We start from the raw sequence: 6,000 nt of genomic DNA on the forward strand, positions 1-6,000 counted from the left end.
TAAGTCCAGTTTCTTATCCACCGTGCCATCTGGCTGCTATTCTGTGCATCGATTTCCACTCAAAACTATAGTTCATGAGTTACCACTGTAGCTTAATTTTATCAGCCAGCCAGAAGACACAGTAGTTTGTTTCTTAACATTTTTTCCAGTTGATACACTCATTTAAATAATTATAAAAGCTGGGGACAGCTAGATGGCACAGTGGATAAAGCACCAGCCCTGGATTCAGGAGTACCTGAGTTCAAATCTGGCCTCAGACACTGGACATTTACTAGCTGTGTGACCATGGGCAAGTCACTTAACCCCCATTGCCCTGAAAAACAAAACAAAAAAAATAATTATAAAAGCTAATATTAATATAGTGCTTTAAGATAATAAAGCACCGGCCCTGGATTCAGGAGTACCTGAGTTCAAATCTGGCCTCAGACACTGGACATTTACTAGCTGTGTGACCATGGGCAAGTCACTTAACCCCAATTGCCTCACACATACAAAAAAATAATTACAAAATGCTTTCCATATGTTCTCTCATTTGATCCTCCTTACAACAAAGTTGGGAGGTAGGTGCTATTATTATTCCCATTTTACAGATGAAGAAACTGAGGACAATATTAAGTGATTCATTGGAGGTCATCCAAAACATATGTAAATCAGAATTCCAACTCATTCCTTCCTGACTCCACATCTACCACTTTATCCAACCAGCAAATAGTTACCAAGTTACCAGGGAAAATAATTAGAGGACACATATGCCCAGCAGCCCAAATAGACAGGGCACACACATAAGGGTATGTATAGTCAGAGTGCAGTGTCCCAAGGGCAGCTCACACCTTTGATGCTGCAGAGCAAAGTACATCAATATGATGTCGTCTTGCTGTTCTCTGTTGGCTATCAAATCACATGTCAATCAACTGCTCTCTGATGAATAGGCTGATCTTCTGAGCTACCATCTGCTACAGTGTACTCACTAATAAACCTCTTTAAAGCTCTTTTAGTATGTAGTCGAGGTCTATGGGCCATTACCCCCAGCCAGGCAACCATCAAGTTGTGGTACATGCACATAATGGCCTTTTTCTGTGCTGTAAGAAATGAAGCATATGAGGAATACAGAGAAACCAGGGAAGACTTAGATGAACTGATGCAAAATTAAAGTAGGCAGAACCAGGAAACATGCACAATGACGACAACAACGTAAATTAAAGAATGACAAACTCAAAACTAAAGGTCAGTCAAATTTAATGGTCAGGCTAGATGCCAAAGAGAGACTGGAGAAGGTGCCATTCCCTTCTCTTCAGCCACAATCTTCCATAGCCTCATGGCCAGCCACTTCACAGCCCACCCCTGAAACCATGCCACCAAGGCATTTCTTCCCTGCAGCCTGGCTTGCCTGATTGGAGATTATCTTTCCTAGAACCTCATTTCAAGAAAATCCTAGCACATCTTTCTTTTCACTGCATTTTTTCCCAATGCATCCTTCTCTTCATTCCTTCTTCTCTGGCCACCTCTTCTTGCTTGTACTCTTTCCTTCTCCACCCTTTCCACTTCTGGAACTAGGAACCATGGTCAAATCAACTCACCCGTTGTTCCTCTATGTGATGTGGCAGTCTATGGTACCCTTACCATCTTCAGTAATTTTCTGGTCCAAGGGACCCTTCCTGGCCACATTCTCCTAGATATTGTTGTTTCCCTCACTAGAATGTACATTCCTATAAGGCAGGGACCTGAATTAGCTTTTCAGATTTATATCACCAGAACTGAGCAGAGTGCTTGGCACTTAATAAGTGCTTAATAAATGCTTATTGACTGTTGACTAATAAATTTTTTTTCCCCACTCCATTCATTTATTCTCTCATTCACTTCACCCTCTGCTTACAGAGGCAAGAAATTACTGGTGTGGTGTGGAACAATGCTTATATTGCCAGACTCTTTCAATGTGATGAATAATATAAACATTTTAGGGGGCAGCTAGGTGGCACAGTGGATAAAGCACCGGCCCTGGATTCAGGAGGACCTGAACTTGACACTAGCTGTGTGACTCTGGGCAAGTCACTTAACCCTCATTGCCCTGAAGAATAAAAAAAAATAAACATTTTTATTTATACTTTTGAGTTCCCAATTTTATCCCTCCTTCTCTCCCTCCCCTCCCCCTCCCTGAGGTGATAAGCAAACAGATATGGGTTATACATGTGCAATTATGTAAAACATTACCATGTTAGTCATTTTGTACAAGAAAACTTGAATAAAAAAACAAAAGTGAAAAAGAGCATGCTTCAGTCTGTGTTCCATCAATATCAGTTCTTTCTCTGGAGGTGGATGGTATGCTTCATTAGTCCTTTGGGATTGTCTTGGATCATTGTATTGCTGAGAACAGTTAAATCATTCACAGTTCTTCATCAAACAATATTGTCATGGAGCACATCGTTCTCCTGGTTCTGTTCTCTTCACTATACATCAGTTCATACAAATCTTTCTAGGCCTTTCTGAAATCATCCTGCTTGTCATTTCTTAGAACACAATAATATTCCATCACTATCACACACCACAGCTTGACCAGTCATTCCCCAATTGATGGGCATTCCTTTGATTTCCAATTCTTAGGCACCGCAAAAAGAGCTGCTAGAAATATTTTTGCACAAATAGGTCTTTTTCTCTTTTTGGGGATGTCTTTGGGATATAAACCTAGCAGTGGTATTGCTGGATCAAAGGGGATGCATAGTTATATAGCCCTGTGGGCATAGTTCCAAATTACTCTCCAGAATGGTTGGATCTGTTCACAACTCCACCAACAGTGGATTAGCACTCCAGTTTGTGGTGAATAGTTTTGCTGAACTTTCCTTAACTGTAAAATGGGGATAATAACAGCACTCACCTGAATGAGATAATAATTGTAAAGCACTTAGTACAATGTCCAGCACATTGTGAACACTACTGAAATGCATATTTTCTTCTCATCTTCTCTCACCACACTGAAAAATGCAAATGATGCAGTAACAAATATATCAATAAAATCTGTTTTAAAAGTTTTCCCGGGAGCAGCTAGGTGGCACAGTGGATAAAGCACTGGCCTTCGATTCAGGAGGACCTGAGTCCAAATCCAGCCTCAGACACTTGACACTAGCTGTGTGACCCTGGGCAAGTCACTTAACCCTCATTGCCCCCCCCCCCAAAAGTTTTCCCCAAACTTCCATGTGCTGCCATAGCCTTAGACGTTGTCTATTGGTCACAAGAGTTAGAAGATGAGGACCCTAAAGAACAACTTAGCTCTCCTCAGATCCATGGCACCTAAAGACCCTTATGACAGAGATCAACATAGAAAATGCATATCTAGGGGGCAGCTAGGTGGCACAGTGGATAAAGCACCAACACTGGATTCAGGAGGACCTGAGTTCAAATCTGGCCTCAGACACTTGACACTTACTAGCTGTGTGACCCTGGGCAAATCACTTAACCCACATTGCCCCGCCTCCCCCCAAAAAACCCCAGAAAATACATATCTAGAGTGCTAGCATCGATTGAAAATCCCATGGGCTAAGCTCCCTTCAACAGCATATCTTTTATTTTTCCTTTGGTATAGTCCTTGACCTAAAACTAAGGTCCCAGATGTGTAATCCCTTCCTTAATCATTTCCCCGACCTGGACTGGTAGTTGGAGTCTGGTGTTTTATTTTTTGGGGTTTTTTTGCACTCCCAAGGAGAGGGAGTTTCAGGAGATAGTTGAAGGAGAGAGAGGGTTAATTAATTTACACAATGTTCCACAAACTAGGTGGCCACATTATGTTGAATCCCTGTCCTGCAAATATTGGGGTTGATCAACTGAGAAAGAAGATTCCAGATGTGGATTGGGGGCTAGAGCCATAATCCTCTATTTTTAATATTCTAGGCAGTATTTCCTATCATCTACTATTTCAAATCTTGAACCCAGCCAATATCACCTTTGGAAGGGGAGCTGCCCAGTTTATTGCTTGAATTTGGGAAAGGAATAAAGTGCTTAAAGGCTGACCGCCCTCTGGTGGCCAGTAGAAAGAATTTTGGGAAGTCATACCATGTGTAGGACAGGGAAGAACCGAAGTGGCAATTGAGCTGGTGGCCCAAGAATAATGCCACCTTGTGGACAACTCAGACATTGAATTCCCTTGTTAGAGAATACAGCCCAAAGGGAAATTTGCTGTTACTGCCTCAGTGCCCCGAGTATCTTTTGGTGAGGTCACAGGTGTCCTGGGATCTTAAGCTAAGAGACCTCAGAGATCATCCAGTTCCAACCCTGTGGCCCAAGGCTGAAGCTCTGGGATTACTGTGTGTAACGAGTACTCTGGCCTCTCTCTCCCAGAGAGATGCTGGCTACATCTTGAGGTGAAGTTCACAGAGATCTGGGCCTAGAGTCAGGAAGACCTGAATTCAAATCTGACCTCAGACACTTACTTAGCTGTGTGACTCTGAACAAGTGCCTTAACTTCTGTTTGTATCAATTTTCTCACCTGTAAACTGGGCATAATAATAGGATCTACCTCTCAGGGTGGTTGTGAGAATCAAATGAGGACCCCGGTATACAGTAGGTGGTATATAAATGCTAACTATTATTATTATTATTATCTCCCCCTCAAAGTTCTAGGCTTATCCCTGAGGGATTGGGGGACATCTTCTCTACTGATATCTTGAGATTCCATCTTGGATGTATCTTTCCCCACTTCACACCAGTGATGAGCACTCAGATTCCATTTAAGCAATTAACATCAATTAGCTTTTACAAAGGGATATTTATTTCAAAGATATAGCCGGAACAGATGATTAAACATCTCCAGGGGACATTTTACCTTATACCACCTCAACCTCTGGGAAGAGTGGGATCAGATTCAATGCATTAGCTACATAGCATTGGTACCACCAAGTTCACATGCAAATGTAGCATCATCTCAGCTGGGCTGGGTCCCCCAAGTCAGGTACTCTTCCTTGAGATATCAATGTTGGGTTGGCTGCAAAACCTGGTGTGGATTCTACTCTCAGAGTCTCGGACTTCATGTGATCCACTCTCTTGACCCTTTGAAACTGGCAAGGTTGTAGCCTTCTGATTAATCTCACCTAAACTCTCACCTCACCTAAAACTGAAGGACAGACACTGAGGCAAAGAACTAGCATCTGTAGTCTCTGAAGCTCCTCACTGGTTATATATTGTAGCCTGCTTACATCCACCAAGTAGTTTTCCATTATCCTCTAAACAGCTATGTGATTCAGTGGGTAGAGTCCTTTAGGACTACAGGACTATAGGGCCTCTAGTCAGGGAGATAGCCCCAGACACTTATTAGCTATGTGACCCTGGGCAAGTCACTTCACCTCTGTCTGCCTCAGTTTCTTTGTTTGTAAAATGGGGATAATAAAAGCACATGTGTCAATATCATATAGAGGTAACAAGCATTTATTAAGCTCTGAATGTCTGCCAGGCACTGTGCTAAGTGCTTTACAAAACATATCTCATTTAGGGGTAGCTAGGTGGCACAGTGGATAAAGCACTGGCCCTGGATTCAGGAGGACCTGAGTTCAAATCTGGCCTCAGACACTTGACACTTACTAGTTGTGTGTTCCTGGGCAAGCCACTTAACCCTCATTGCCCTGCCCCTCCCCCAAAGTATCTCATTTGATCCTCAAAAAAAATAAACCCTGGGATGTTGTTGTTGTTTGGTGGTATCTGACTCTTCATGACCCCTTTTGGGGTTTTCTTAGCAAAGATACCAGAGTGGTTTGCCATTTCCTTCACCAGTTCATTTTCCAGATGAGGAAACTGAGGTAGAGAGGGTTAAGTGACTTGCCCAGGGTCACACAGATAATAAGTGTTAAGTGTCTGAGGCCAGATTTGAAATCAGGAAAAGAAGTCTTCCTGATTCCAGGCTCTAAGCTCTTTGTACTAAGGCACCACATCATCGCACTGTTGACACAGGAAAGGCCAATTGGATGAAGGATGGCTATTCTTTAGATTAAGGTGGACATTTGGTTGAGCATCCTAGGAAGC

This window comes from Dromiciops gliroides, chromosome 3, assembly GCF_019393635.1.
Source record: "Dromiciops gliroides isolate mDroGli1 chromosome 3, mDroGli1.pri, whole genome shotgun sequence".
NCBI lineage: Eukaryota > Metazoa > Chordata > Mammalia > Microbiotheria > Microbiotheriidae > Dromiciops > Dromiciops gliroides.